This window comes from Strigops habroptila, chromosome 8 (assembly GCF_004027225.2).
Source record: "Strigops habroptila isolate Jane chromosome 8, bStrHab1.2.pri, whole genome shotgun sequence".
Lineage (NCBI taxonomy): Eukaryota > Metazoa > Chordata > Aves > Psittaciformes > Psittacidae > Strigops > Strigops habroptila.
Window position 1 is genome coordinate 10,589,265 of NC_044284.2, and position 16,140 is coordinate 10,605,404.

At 42.8% G+C, this 16,140-nt stretch overlaps 1 protein-coding gene across 1 annotated transcript in view; it reads left to right on the plus strand.

Annotated features, from left to right (window-relative positions):
• The first annotated feature begins 3,548 nt into the window (after nucleotides 1-3,548).
• Nucleotides 3,549-16,140, plus strand: part of MAP3K13 (mitogen-activated protein kinase kinase kinase 13) — a 79,422-nt gene continuing 66,830 nt past the window's right edge. The window contains exons 1-2 of the mRNA XM_030494119.1: nucleotides 3,549-3,626; nucleotides 12,061-12,149. The gene's annotated coding sequence lies outside the window, so the exon portion shown is untranslated. The remainder of the gene's footprint in view (nucleotides 3,627-12,060; nucleotides 12,150-16,140) is intronic.

Consider the following 16,140-nt stretch of genomic DNA (forward strand, 5'->3'; position numbering starts at 1 on the left):
TTTGTATAAGAAAGTTTGAGGAGTAATGAAATGCTTGCTTTCAACAGGACAAGGCAGATAGGTTGTGAATATTCCTCTGGGGTTGTTAAGTTTTGTCATCCCTTTGATTGCTGGTCTTTTGATGACACAGTAGAGAATAGTGCTCAATAAATACACCTGGTTCTCATTCCAGCTCCGGAGGAAGGAAAGGCTTCTCAAAATGGGAATATCAAATCCTTAGAAGCTCCATTACTAGAAGTAGAAGTGAGGGATTATTCACCAAAGGACAGATTTCAAGGAATGTGAATGTTGTGCTTTGTCTTCCAAATCCGTCAGAATGTGCTGTGGTAAGAGAAAAAGAATCCTGCTTCTTCCCGAGCCAGAGCAACATGAGTCTGTCAAGCCTCCTGGGATCATGAGCCTTATTCAGGAAGTGCTGAAGGATATGAACAAGTGCTTTATTTACAGGAGGCTCAGCTTATTTTTTATTCCAGTATATCATTGCTGCGAGGTACTTCAGAAGATGCAGCTTGATTTCCTATAAACTTATTCACACAGAATAAAAATTCCAGGAAAATGACTGACTAGTTGCACAAAACATGTCAATTTCTGACCCCAGAGGCATTTGGAAAGGAGAGTCTGCAGTGATGTTCCAGCTGTAGGAGTATTTCTGCTGAAATTATGTCTGAGGAATATGGAAGGTCTAACCAGTTGCACAATCCGTGCTAAGGTTTTGTGGTAAAACTCGCGGTTATGGTGCTGAGAGGGGTAGGAGCTCTGAAAACCTACTAATTCTTGATGGCAGTGGGTCTAAACATCAGACTTGAATTACACCCTGCTGAAACAATGGCTCGTAAGGGCCAGTTAAATTCATCAACTGTTTTCTGCTTTCCTTTTTACAGCTATGACTTTTAAATTTCATCTATATCTATACCTATATATCTATATTTCTTTAAAAGAAATTATTTGGTGTAAAAAGAGCTGTGGATCTCCTCACCTCTATAATCTTTTGTCTGGTACACTGTTCTCTGATCCTGGCTAATACCTTAAACTGTGGTAAAACCCAATACTGGTAAACATCTGAACATAAAATAGTTTTCAAAGGCTCCTTTGGTTATACACACCCTTAGGTGACCTCCTCTGCTAAGTCTATGGTCCTTTTCTAAACTGCCTCCAAAACCACCCTTAGTGAGCTGGAGTTCATTGCCTCAGGGCTGGCGCGTATAGCTCTTTGAAAGGCACAGCTGGAGTAAGTGTGGTAGCTACGTCTACACACCAAGGCATACTGTGGGCTGTGAAATATCATCCTATTCTAGAGTTTAAATTTTTGCTGAAGAGCCTCAGCTTCTTTTAGCCATGGAGATCATTTTAACTTGATGTTATAAAGACATATTTAAAAACTTCTCCTCGCTGGGTATCCTTTGAGGCATTTCTTCCTTTAGCAAAAAAGGTTTCAAATGCCTTGGAAACTTCTCCTCTTGTTCTGTCTTCTGGACCAAGGCTCGGCATAATTAAATGAATAATTAAATTTGTCACTGTTAATATGTACTTGAAAACAGGGTTGTAGGTGGAGAACAGTTTTATACCCAACACTGCACACTCCCCTTTGAAAAAAACAGCTAATTTTCCTTAAAAAGGTATGTGTGCAGGTGTGGAAAGCACAGTGACACAGATGAGAAGCACAACTATTTGTCTTATTGAGGCTTTAGTATACTCTCTGGCTTCTTGAAAACAAGAGTTACCCCTCTAAAACTTCCCACTGCATCAGGTCTGTTATGTTATATATATATATATTAACATCCTGACTTGCAAAGACAAAGCTGGACACTTTTGCACACATAAAGCTGGTCTAACATATTAGCAATGTTCAAACCCCACAGTATTTCCCATTGAGTGGGTTGCGTGGTCAGCATTTTTTTCCCTCCAAACTACTCTGCGCATTTCAGATTTGAATAGTCTTAAAGAAAAATTACCATTTCAAATGGAGGGAAATGATCTTGAGTTCCTCCTGCCAGAACAAAGTATCTGTCAGCTATTTTTAACAGTCCAAGCCCATTTAATGATTTTTAAGCTCCGATATTTGAGTGGTTTCAAAGCAACACCTCCTGGCAAGCCGTGGTATTGCTTGTGCACGTGGAGAGACCAACTTCTTGGATTGATACACAGCAAGACAGCAGAGTGAACTGCAGCGGTGATTCCTCATTGCTTAGCATGGAAATTGACGTGGCTGTTATGAATTCAACTGGGGGAGAACTAAAAATGGGGAGTGTGTTCCCATATTTTTAAAATGAGAGCAAACACAAGCACTTAGTGCTGTCATACAGGTATTGCTGCTTTTTTAATTTATTTTCTTATTTATTTAATATATTTTAATTATTTTTTATTTATATAATTATTTATACTACACGTGCTGGTTTAAAGTGGACAATATCCCCAAAAGCAATCCAAAAACCTGTGACACCAGCAAACAAAGGATGCTTGCTATCATCCCCATAAATGGTGATATGGGCAGGGCAATCCCAAGCATAACTACAGGCTGGACAGAAACTGGATTAAGAGCCCTGAGGAGAAGGACTTGGGGGTGTTCATTGACGAGAAGCTCTCCATGACCTGGCAGTGTGTGCTTGCAGCCCAGAAACCAACCGCATCCTGGGCTTCATCCCCAGAGCGTGACCAGCAGGTTGAGAAGGAGATTCTCTCCCTCTACTGCGCTCTGGTGAGATCCCCCCCCCCGCAGTCTTGCATCCAGCTCTGGGGCAACACCGCAAGAGGGACGTGGAACTGTTGGAGCAAGTCCAGAGGAGGCCTTATAACAGTCTTCCAATACCTTGAGGGGTCTAAAAGAAATCTAGAGAGGGGCTTTTTGCAAGGGCCTGTAGTGACAGGACACGGGGGAATGGCTTTAACCTGACAGAGGGGAGATTTAGATTAGACATTAGGTAGAAGTTCTTGGTGAGGCCCTGGCACAGGTTGCCCGGAGAAGCTGTGGCTGCAGCTGCCCCATCCCTGGCAGTGTTCAAGGCCAGGTTGGACACAGGGGCTTGGAGCAAACTGCTCTAGTGGAAGATGTCCCTGCCCGTGGCAGGGGGTTGGAACTGGATGAGCTTTCAGGTCCCTTCAACCCAAACCAGTCTGTGATTCTGCACGAACTGGCTGAAGAATTGTGACTACTGGGATCAGATACGGTACCAGGGGAAACCTGAGGCTACAAGAAGACCATTTTGTGGTTTGTCTGCCCTAACTGCACTCAGCCACAAAACTGGTGCACTTCTTTCCATGGCAGCCCGCACAGGTGATTAAACTGGCTGCTCTGGAGGCCGAGAACAGGCCTGGATGGGGCCCGTCCCTTGTCCGAGAGGCCCGATCCTCCTCAGCAGCACGCCCGGGGCAGCAGAGATTCCCCTTCACACCGCTATGGGCCCGCTGGGCTTCAGGCGGGAGCCCCTGAGGCAGACCCCGGGTGCTCCAGCGCCAGCGATGCCAGCCAACAGCAGACACCCGGCGGCCTCCTGCGCCTGCGCGCCCAGCTACGCGGGGCGGAGCGGACGGCGGTGCGGTCCCGCCTCGCTTCGGAAGTGACGCCGCGGAGGCGAGGCCGTCGCGGTGCGGAGCCGGGTGGTGCTGCCGGCGCCGGACGCAGTGCCCAGGTAACGCGGGGAGGGCGGTGCGGGCAGGGCCCTCGGGGTCGCGCCTGTGGCGAGCGGCTGCGGCGGCCCCTCAGCACCTGGCTGCTGTCGGAGCGCTGGGTACATCTCCTCTCGGGATGGCCAGCGGTGCTTCCCGGGGGCGCTGAGCGCGTCCCGGTGCTCCTTGGGGTCGCTTCTGCTTTGCACGGGTCGAGGCAGGGTTTGTCCGGTGTTGAGGCGCGTACATTCCCCGCTCGCATATTGAAAAAAGGGGAGTTTTTCGTATTTAAAAGAAAGAGTTACGTTCGTGGCGGTAGCTGTTTCTCAGCCCTATAATGAGGCAAGGTGTTGGTAATACATATTTTGAGGCAGATGAACAATCGCGGGGCATTATCTCCTCTTCCCGGTAAGGAGGAAGCGTTTAAGTAGCTCTGCAGAGGGAATCTGAGGTCGATCATTACTGAGTTAAGACCGTGGTGTCTGTTGTAATCCTGTCTGAACAAAACGTCCCAGGGGCTGTCAACAACAAAAAAAAGAAAGTGTAAGTAATTTCGATGCTTCTGTCACCTGGCAGAAGGTTGGAAGAGTGAAAGGGATGATTTTAGCAGATGCTTTGCTTGGACTATCGTTGGCTTAGCTCAATAGAGTGAAACAAAGGGATAGCTGGTAAGAATTGCAGTACTTAAAACTGAAAGAAGACAGCATCTTGCCTTTTTATGTGGAGAAGCAGTTCCCCTGGCAGAATCTAGTACTTCTAGCTTATTTTTGCTAAGAGAGTGGAGGGGGATAGAAGTAACGCTTGCAAGTGTAGCGCAATGAAAATAAAGCCTTTAGAGGAAAATTGGATCGGAACCTGTCAGCCTCCTTTCTCGTTTTAGCTTTGTGGGAGTTTTGCTGCTGGAAATTACTAAGACCTTGTTGTGACTTCATTTGCAGTTGTTCTTTTATCCTCTAGCTTTAGTAGTTCGGAGATAGACTGGTCTTAACATACTGATCTTGTTCTCAAAGCAGAGTAAAAAAAAGTAAAGATACATACTTTCTGCATTCACTCTGACTTGGATTTGGGTCCTGATCTGGTTGTGCCGAGGAGGCACTCGAGATGTGAAAGCTTACTTTTATGTGTACATAACTATAGGTACCAGCAGGTGTGGAATTTCAGGAGATCAGGTTTAAGACTATGTTCTTGGTCAGAAGGGTGGCCCTGTGCACCTCTTTTCCAGCCCTCTGACTGCCCATTTTCATTGCCTCTCATGTGCAGGTCTAAGTGGTTGTGTGGTTGGCTGGATTCCTCTGCCAAACCGACCAGCAGTTAGCACCATACAGCAAGTGAACTGGTGGAGCTGACTGTGTGTCTATACTAATGCAGTGTATGTAACAGGGAGAGGCAGGTCCGCCCATTAGGCAGTGTCACGGGGCAAAATCAGTTAAGCTGCTTGTGAAAGTGTTCCCTGGGGCTGTGCTTCCCTGCACAGGTGAGCTGGCCTAGTGTTGGTGGCTTGGTTTTTTGGTGTGGGTTTTTGTGGTGGTGGTTGTTTTGGTTTGGTACTTTTTTAGCTGACAGCTTTGTAATACTGTCTGTGTCCTTATTCCATGATGTAGCTAATATTCTCAGCCCCCCATTCCAGCCTTTCACATTTAGTTTTATGTTGTTTACTAAAAAAGTTTACTTTTGGGTGATGACCAGACTGGTATATGTGAAGGGTTAGACATACAGAACTGGAGAATTTTTGGAAATTTACCTGTAATAATGATTACCAATAACTCCACTGGAATCATTGCTAAAACAGATGCTCAATTTCAGAGAATAAAAGCAGTTTTTACGAAGTGTAAAGATGGGAGTACTAACAATAAATAAAGAGATCACATTTAGACACAGAAAACAGGTGGATAAAGAATTGAAATGGATGTAGCAAATGCGAAATTACTCTCAGTTGCTCAGTTTTGGTCTGAACTGTACTTTAACAGCTGTTTCTGACATCAGCTAGATCTTTGTCCATTAAGATGATAAAAGATAAGACTATTAGCAAAACTTTACATCAGGCGCATGCTAAGGCTTTTTAGGGATATAAACAGTTTGGTTAGCTTCACTAAAATTAAGAACAACCAGCCTGAAATACCCCAGTCTTTTCTGTATTGTACTGTTTTAAAGTCTATGTTAGTACAGCAGCTGTAGATTTTATTCAGCTATTTAGTGGAGAATGAATTCTCCTTGTGATGTCCAGAAGTTTTATATATGCCTTTGTGACATAGTTTAATGGCTTTAATTGCAGTGTTAAAATACTACTTCTTGGAAAAAGTGCTGACTTTCCAGAACTTGCTATGGTTTTGTTTTAAATGATTTTTGTACTGTGGCTCCTGCCCCTGCCTTGAACCTGTTCTGCAGTGTACATGTTGTATTGTCCTGGGTTCAGCTGTTTTGATCTTCTTTCATGGAAACGTTTTCTGTTAGGTCCCTTATTAAAATTACTAAAGCTGGATCTAACTGCTCTCCTTGTCGAATTTATCTTTACAACTAGAAGATAAATTGCCCTTTATTATTCTTTGTTAGAAAAGATAGTGTAAGATTTAATAAGTTACTATATCAAATATTCTAGGTGGGTCTCAACAGTACAGTGCTTAAGTTAAATATTGACTTGCTGTATAGGACTTTGGTCTTGTGTAACCCTTGCTGAAACTGCAGCCAGGAGAAGGGTATTGTGGCAAAGATGGCAATGACTTAAAATTACCCCCTACCAAATGAAAGCCAGTCTAGCTGTGCACAGAAACAGCTAATGATTGCAGAGGAGGCTCAGCAACCTTCCTCTAGTATAGTCATGCCCAGTGTTAGTTTCTGCTGCATTACATGAGTATGTAATGAATTTTGTACCTGGGGGTGGTGACAGTCCTTTTCTATCTCTCTGTTGATAGTGAAATGACTAGAATTTGGGGTCTCATTGGTGCCAGCTCTGGTGGTCCTTTCTCATCTTGCTCTTATTTATACTGAAACGTACCAGTGTGCCAGCAGGCCAGCTGTCAGGAGGTCTGTCTCTGGGACCATGTCTCTCAGTACAGAAGGCTCTTTGTGTTTTACGTACACATGATCCCTTGAAAAAATAAACATTTCTCATTCTTGCAGATTCACTTTCAGATATGAACTAAGCATAACTGGTTCAGTATTTTTGGCCTGCTTCATGCCTCTTTCCTTGCTGTTGTGGGCTTTCTTACAGAGGCCTAAAATCTGCTTGCTAAACCTCATTGAAAACAGAATTCCTCTGGAACTAAGGAGATATTTTTTCTTTGGTGCTGTGGCATGTGTCATTCTTGAATGCTTTCTGTGGGGAGCTCAGCATGCAACACAGAGTTGTATATTAAGGAAAACTAATTTTTTTCTAGCTAAGAGGCTTTGTAGGTGGGAGGTATCTTAGTCTTTCTCATTTGTCAGTGGGAATAGGAGTTTCATACTAATCAGGAGGTTGTTAGCAAAAATTAAAAAAGAGCCAGACATCTATGGTGCTTTAGATGAAGGAATTTCTGCATCCTTTAATAGTAATATATTTTGAGCTGTTTATAGGTGGGTGGGGGAATAAGTGATTTTATATCTTTGATAAGTCTAGTTTCCTGTCAGAATCTAGTTCTAGGGAGACTTTTCTCCTGTGTTAGTGGAAGAAGGTTGGGTATGTCATACGTTGACTTCTTTTCCCATAAACTGAGGTTTTGGTGGAAGAAATGCTTTGTTTTACATGTAGGATTGGGTTGATAAATCCTGCCTCTTTAAGTATTTTCATTTTGAAACCATTTCCCTTAACATAATGGGGGTGAATTGCTCGTTGCTCACCCTGGATATTCTGGAACATGGATTTATAGAGCTGTTTGTGCAGAGCCCGTGGGGTGAAAGGTAGTTCAGGTTTTAACATTTCTGCCAGTGTTTTCCACTTTGTGAATTTAATGTGATGTGATTCATTGTTGGGTATGCTTCAAAGATGCATGGATGTTTGGTGTGAGCGAGGTCAAGATTTAGGCTGAACTCCAGATGGTGGTCAGAGGATTACTTGAAGAGCTAATTACGAGTGTTCTTTATGCAACTCTGAATAGTTACATCACAAAGATTTTTCTTTAGTGATTCATCAGGCAATTTAGTGGGGAAAATAATCAACAACTTTTTAACTTTCTAATGAAGTGTGTTTTTCCCTTAGCCCATCTGGCTCATATTGAGCTGTACACCAGTACTTGCAGGCTATTTTAATGGGTGTTCATTTCCTGACTCTGAAAACAAGATCTATGATAGCTTTGAAGTATGGATATCTCTTTTTCTCTGCATGCGTGGCCTACATTTCTCCTTGCATCCATCTACTGAGTTACTGCTGTGGTGTGAGCTGTGAACAAAGACCTCTGCCTGTGGTTTATTCAGGCGTGGACTCCCTTGAGTTAGTAAATGCTATTTTTGGAGTTCCCTTGGGGAGAAGGTGGTCAGCCCATCTAACCTCAGAGCCGAGCAGAGGCGAGTATAGCAATGTCAGCTTTGGTCTCACTGTGCTGGATCAGCTGTTGGTGGTGGTTCTGTCAGAGAGGATCCTGTCTTCTGCCAAGGGATGTTAGTGGGGTCATCGAACAGTAAGTTGGTCAGAAAACATTCATTTCACTCCCTTGGTTGGTTGTGGTTGTCAGGAAACACCTTGTCTGCATTTCAGAGACTTGAGGTATGACTGCTCCTATCTTAGCTCAAGAGATTTGCCCTATAACTAATAGATAATGGTCAATGCCCCTGATGTCCGCAGCTCTGGATCACTGTGCCAGCCTGGCTTGTCAGGTTGCATTGTCACTGTCTTATTTGGTGCCTGGTGCTATGGCCATTACAGTTTTGGCCTTTGGTCTGTGGCAAGACAGCTTAGTGCTAAAGGGGATGTAATTTCCTCTCTGTTTCTGGACTACTTGGGTATCGTTTGAAGAGCAGTTTCCCTCTGGTGCTGTGTATCCAGTGCTGCTGCTAGTTTCAGATCAGCCAAGCGCCTGAATATTGGCAGAGGTGGAGAAAACATAGTGCTGGGGGCTGGTAGCAGACTGATTTCTGAGTTTTCCTTAACATCATTTGTTTTCTACCTGTTTTCCTTATAACAACCTGAATGCTAAAGTTCGCGGTGTTCCTCGGTGGTATTGCAACAGCCCTTTGGGAATGAGAATGTTTAAATGTTGCTGTAGTCATAGGGTTTCTGGACGGACTTCTCTCTCTTCATATCTTCCTAAGAGAAGGTTAGTATGTTTTATAGTTGATACAGAGTACTTTGACCTTCCTGGTTCACTTACAAATAGAGAGCTTTTTTAATGGGTTATTTACATTCCTGCACAATGTCCTGTAGTTTTGGTGTGCTTGTCTGCCTCTAATGGGAGGAAATAGTGGTGCTGGTTAACTGATTTGATGTGATCTTGTGATTAGAGACTCCTCCTGCAGTTTGATAGGCAGAAGATTGAGCAAAGATGCTGGCTGTAACCTGCAAGTGTTATTTTTGTGTTCATTTATCTATAGTCCATTCCTGGGGGGTAAGAGCTCTCTGGGTAGAGAGAATCCAAACTGTTGGTGGGTGCTGTTTAGTGCAGTCAAGTTCAGGAGCTCAGTAAGCTGATCGAGGCAGTTGACTGAGGAGATACCTCTACAGAAGCCTCCTGGTGCTTGGAGCCATAGGGAATGTTTTCAGGGTCTTTTTTTTCACCTGTCTTTAGGGCCAGAATGTACAAGTTGCAACAGAAAGAATCATCATGATGCCCTTAAGAGATGAAAGGATTTGTATGGATTTTCCTTTCCTTTGTCAGGGAACAGCTGACCTCGGGACCAGCACCTCAAGCTTCCTGACAAGCTGGCTGCTTTCCTGTGGTTCTGAACACACTTAAGCAGCAAAGATCGTTCTCCAGACTCTGAGAGAGTGAGATCTCACACCAATCTGTGTGAGATTTGGTCAGTGCACTATTCAGAAAGTCAATCTCTTTGCCTTCATTTCCAAGAGGATATGTTAGTTCTTTGTCAAAAAATCTAAATCTAAGCCCAGGCTTCCTGATTTATGGAGTGGGACACTATTGAATGTCAAATAGACTCCAAATTGACTGCTACTCAAGGTTCTGTGACACGTGATGTCTTGTGTTGCATCAGATAATGGATGTGTGGTTTTGTTGATTCCCTTCTGGCCAGGGCATCCTTGAACCTTCTGCCTATTTTGTGGTTGGTCCATATAGTTGCAGGACTGAAAGAAACCCCTAACTTCAGATTTGCATTGCATTGCATAGGCTGGGTGCTGGGTGGTTCTTCACACTTAAAACAGCCCACTCTTCTCCCATACAAGACTGTCTCAGTACCAGGAAGGATGGTAGTAAAGAACCTGCTCAGCCAAACAGCCAGTTTCCCCTCCTTGCGTTCAATGAATTCAGTGTTTTCTTTGAAGGCCACAGTACATCATACTCCTTAATTTGTCCTCTTTCCTGGTAAATTATGCTTTTTCCAGGCTGCTCCCTAATGTTTCATTTCAGTCTTTGTTTCCGAAACCTCATATCTCCAAGGCAGAGGTGCTATACCACACTTGTGTGTTGGGAGAAGACTTTTTTTCATGATTAAAGGATTAAATCTTCCATATGTTCTTTGAAACTACTACTGAGGGAGAAAGGCTGTTGCCAGAGTCACTTGGAGGTGCATTAGAGGTAGATTAGAAATGTGTTTATGCTTTGTGTGATGAGTCCTGGGCTAGCTCAGATTATGCTGATAGTATTAGTGAAGAACACTTCCAAGTCTGATCTCACCCGACAGCAAAACCTGGGGCTTTGCTGAGGTACTGACCAAGCACTGGGACTTTGCAGAGTCATCCAGGAATGAAACTGCATTTTGTGGAATAAATTGTACTGAGATTGCTGTTTGCACGGAGGACTCTGACACTTGTTTTTAGAAAGAATAGCTCCAAGGAGAGCTCTACACATGTTGTGTGTGTGCGTGAAGTTACCTGAAGTTACAGGAGAGTTGTTTTTAAGTGGCTGGTTTTCTTTAATCTATACTGTCAGTAAGACACTCTACTCCTTTCTTTGTAGTTCTCTCAACTCCAGCAGCAAGGTAACAAGAACTTTGAATTTAGGATTATGCAAAACCTTTATATCTGTGAGCCTGCAAAGTGGTGTGAGACCTGTCCTGCAGATAGGGGCAAAGGGGAAAAAAAGCCTTGGGTATCTCAAGCAGTCAAGCGAGAATAGTATATACTGAGCTGTAATTATTGGGAGGTAGGTGTCTTTTCCTAAGCTTCCTGGCTAATGGGAGCCTTGAAGAATGTGACCTGAGTGATCTGAAAGAGATGGAGAGTTTCACTGCCTTAAGTAGTGTTTCGACTCTTTCATGGACACTTCCAAAAGGGCAGAATATTGGTAACAGGAACTGCAGGACATGCTGTTTTGAAATCTTATCTGCTTAAGTAGCTGCTAGTCCCATTCCATTAATGTTTGCATATTTAATAAACTTTTACTGTTGGATTTTAATGAGTTGGCAGTTGTCTCTGAACACCCAGCAGCAGCGGTCACAGAGTCTAGGTGGCTCTCAAATGCAGCATTCTCTCACTTAGAAGGCACACTGCCTTTCCTTGGGCAGTCAGCTCTTGACAGACTCTAGTATGCTTTGATTCAGTTTGAACTGATGTACATCAAGAATGAATACTTAATTTGGATGAAGCCCTAGGGCTAAGTTTTCAGGGGAGGAATCTTTTTAAAAACCTGATGTGAGAGGAACGTGACCTTGATTAATCTCATAACACGCCGTTTATCTGCTCAGGATGATTCTTGCTAGCGATCTAATTATTTTGGCTGCGAAATGGGCCTCCTAGGGAATTTATTTCTAATGTGGCATTTGCTCATTTACAATCCCAGTGCTTTTGCTTTGCCTTTTCAGCATTATTTTCCAAACATATATCAAACTCCTCGGAAGTCCTCCAAGCAGACTAAGAAGTGCCCTGATTGTGCTGCACAGTTGGAATCCAATGTCTCTAGTGAGGTTAAGGAAGCTAAGCTATTATCAAGGGAACCTTGGCAAAATACAGCAGAAAAGCTCAGTGCTTTTGAGATAAACCGAAGTGTAGTGAATATATGTCAGTATGTAAAATGTAGCAGACAAGGTGAAAAGGGACTTTTGATAACACAGTATAATTCTCCATTCTGGCACCCGTGTGACTTTAAATGCCACTTCCCTATTCCCTATCTTTAGGATAAATTCCCAGTATGCTACTCTAATGTAGATAGTAAATGTGTAAGCTGTGAGGGTTGCAGGGGTGAAGAAAGAAGCCCCCACCACCTTCTTTGAGATAAGACAACATAGTAATTCAGTGTCTTGATCTGTCAGATTGGTTTTGGGTGAATTTTCAGTGTGCCTGGTAAAAAGCAGGAAAAATGCAATGTTTATGTAACACAGTGTCTTTACCTGAGAGTGCTGTATTTTAAATTGAAGTTTTTCTTGTATTTCCAGAATACCAGTTTCTGAGAGGAAGACCAAAGACACCTAATGACAGAAACTCATGGACCATTACTTCTTCCAAAATGATCTATGTCTTGAAGGTGAGTAAGCTTTGTATGTGACAGATGAGCTACCCAGTGTCTTGGGCCTTGATCTTCAGTCTTCCTGAAGGTAGACCTGTCCTCATTTCAGATTAGTGTGCAATTGCCTTTCTGGGCTGGCACAGCCCATAGAAGCATACTTGGGAAAATATGTATTTTACCAGTGGCAGAAATGTGTAGGACCTAGGTAATATTTTCTACCATACCAATTAATTATCACTGATTTGAAAGCTCTTGAAAAAGCTGGAGTGCTCAGTGAAAGAGGTGAACCACTGGGAACATGGATATTTTTTGGTGAGTGGAGGAAACTCGGGTGTTTCATCTGCAGGATCAGAAAGTTAAGTTTGTGAGACAAACTTTTGTTTAGTTTGGTGAACGTATTAGATTACATAAAGCATTTTCAAGTTCTGTTCCAGTTGTACCTCAGATGATGCTATCAGCGTTCAGAGTAGCTGAAGAAGAGTGCTTGCTATCAAAGATGGTAAATTAATTTCCCTAAAGTAAAGGACATACTGCTTGAATGAAATGAAATCAAAATTGTACTTTGTAGAGTTCGTGATATCTTTTATGTTATTTTTGTACTCAGCCCGTTGGGGCTGTAGGCAGTGGTATTGTTTTAAAATCCTTTAATAACAGAAATCAAAATGGGAAATGTCACGCAAGTCCTGCACTCAACATTGAAATAAAACTAGGATTTCTGAGGCAAACAGTTAAGGTTTAAAATATCTTGTTTTAGCATTTACTGTCACTTTAAGAAAGAATATATAAGAAGAAGCCATGAGCCTAGGTAAGCCTAAGTTTGCCTGTTCAGCAACATTAGTTCTGATTTTTAATTAGGCTAATAAATGTGCTTTTCTATTGGTTACTTTCTTAATTTTTCTATATTTTGGTATGGGCAACCTAGTACCTGTGAACTCAAAGCTACTAGAGTGATGAAAAATAGCTCTGGGTGGTTGTCAATTGTCATTCTGTCTGTGCCGAAATTGTTCTAAACTGTTCAGCAGTGGAGTCACAGGCCTCTTGTGCATAGATCCTTTTTGGTGTGAGAAGAAAGGGCCTTGTAGAAATTCAGCCTACACTGAACTCTGATTTCCTGTGTTTTGCAAATTTAAGCTGTGTCTCATTATCCATGTGCGTTTCTTAAATATTTGTATATTTGGTAGTGCTGATAAGACTCTCATGAGTGTAGTACTTGACAGAGGTAGGAGGGGATGCAGGGTCAGGGGGCCTTACTACTCGAGGAAGAAAAGACTTGTAGCTGGAGAGAGAAATGCTGTTCACATTCATTTGTGCTAGTTGGTTTCTGGTATCATCTGCACAATTCTGCATAAAAAGGATGGAAACCCGAAAGCCCCAAACCAAAAGGTGTTACCAAGTTGTAAAAGATTCTCTTGCATTGACTAGTCGTCTGTGTTTTGCAAGTGTCCTCTTCAGAGGATGAGGTGTGGAACGTTTTGGGAACATGTTTGAGTAACTTAGTTTATATACATTAAAGCTGTGGGACTTTTTATGGAAGATTAGTGCTGGAGGAAAGTGATCTGCAGTACTGGGTCCATGTTTCAGAATCTGCATCTTTGTTTCTGATTTGTTTTTCATTAATTGAAAGTGTGTGGCCCTGCATGCTCCTTATAGCAATGTGTGGGGAAAAGTAATGGTGAAGTGCTCAAAAGTACAAACTGAGGATAATTGGATTTTGAGTTTCTATTATATGTATTTAGACACTGAGAACTCCTGGAAGCCTTTAAATAGGATTGCTATTGATGTTTCACACTTTCTACCTAATAATGTGGAAGCTAATGGTATGGAAAAGTAGGATGTGTTTCAAGAGCGTTAGTTAACTGTTTTCCATGTATATGAAAAAATAGCCCGTTTTTTTTCCTGTACTGTGTCTGCAGTCTACACATTCAAAACATGCCTGCAGGACTTGGAGTGCCATTTCTTCTACATTATGCGTTCCTTATACGTAAAGAGGCTGTGACTGCTTATGTATATGTATAATGATTTTTAGTTGGGTTTTTTGGGGGGAAGTATTTTTAAGTGCAGTCTATGATTTCTGCACACATCAGAATCTGTATATTAAGCTCCAATATTAAAAAGTTCTTGTGATGTTTGATTGCAGAAGTCTATAGTTAAGCCACATGCTCTTCATGAGTGGGTGAAGGATGTTTTGAGGGTAAAGATGTTACCTGTGAACCCTTTTGCCAAAAAAAATAAATCTGGAAAACTGAGGAATATCACTTGGAAATATTTATCCTGGCATAGTCTGTACCTTTCTGTTGATGTGGGTGAACAGAAATACCTTTTGCTCTCTCTTCTGCTTTCACATTTTGTGAAAAGTGTAACTTTAATCTGTGGAGAAAGATTGCGCAACAGGGTAAAGAAAGAGGGAGAGTGAAAAGAGGATACTCGGCTGCTATAAGACTTCTTTGTTCTCTGAGGTCAGGAAAGGCTGAGCTCCCAGTGATTTCATAAGCTCTTTTATTACCTGTTTACATACTGGTCAGTAAGCCTAAATGGATGTATCCTCCTCTGTATGAGTCATTAAGTAAATAAGCAGGCAGTACTGGTATTCCTGATACTGTCTGCTCTGAGTACTTATTCCTGTTTCTTGCTGATTTCTTAGCTGCTATCACAACCCCAGCAGATTTTGTCAACACAGGGTCTTCTCACAGCATGCAGTTGTAGAGAGACACCTCCATTGGAGCTAGTTGCTGTTCCAGCCTTGTTAGGTAGCTGGAAAATGTTTGGAGATGTTTCCAGTAAAACAGTTGGTACTGATTCTTGGCTCGAAGCCTCCTCTCGATCAGAGGCAGCATTGTGGTTTGCCAGATGGCCTGCAAGCTGGATCTGGTGCCTGCTCTGATTGCATCCCTCCTGCAGGACAGGGCACCGGAGGAAGTGCATCTCTGGCCTCCCATGGGAGCAGCAAAGCACACTGTGTTCAGAGCTGTTACTAGAGCAGGAGGTTTCAGCAGTTCACTCCTGCTTGACTGCCTTTAAGGACTGCTGGCTGCTGCAGAGAAAGCTTTAGGACTGGAGGTCTGTGCTTCTCTGGCAGCTACTGCAGCTGAAGGATGCCTGGGTGATGATGATGTGTTGCTGTCTCCTTGAAGAGGATATTTGCAGCTTACATGGGGGTACAGAGTGCTTCAAGTGTTTGTGCTCACTGGGAAACTCTACTTGGGAAGGAATAGACATGGCAAGGAATAGGACATGATCTATCAGACATCCACTGACGCACTGAGGTACCGTAAGACTGGCTTCCCATGTGTACCCTTCCGATATTGGATAACCACTGGGTTTTGCTGAAGCTTTGCATTTGTCTGTTTTTCACGTGGGTTAGACCGTAGCAGGCTTTTATCCTAAGTGTAAGACCTTGGATAGGTGTAAACTATTAGCTTTTCTCCCTTGCCTGTCTGTCCTTGGTATGTCATCACTTGTGCCTTATGGATTTGAAAAATGCCTTGGTGTTTCTTGATTAAATTCTTGTCTCATTGGGAGAAAAATTTGCTACCAATTTAACCTGAATCTTGACTAAATATGGACAGTTTGAACCTTGGCAAGGACTCACAAACTGGATGATGCTGCCCAGGCAGAATCAGTTGCCATCTTACTCTTGGGAATAAGGAGTGTTTTGAGTGCTGGATGGCTGAGCCTGCTTTGGGGGAGCTGTCCAGGCCACTAGAGCTGTGGATGAGAACCACATCAACTTTTAGATACTCCTTTGCTTTCATTGATGCTGTTTTCAGGGCATTGCTTATCCACTTCTGCTAAGGGGAGTGCTTCCAGCCATCTCTAGAGATGCTTAAAGAAGTCCAACTAATCATGGAGTTATCTCTTTTTTTACTGGAGATCATGAGGGCTTCATGTTTAAACTGGAAGCACAATAGACACAACTCAGTTGTACAAGTAGTGTAAGCAGCTAAGCAGCCTGAGACTCACCAAGTTTCCTAGAGGAAAATCCATCAGGTTCATCCCCACATTGAATTTA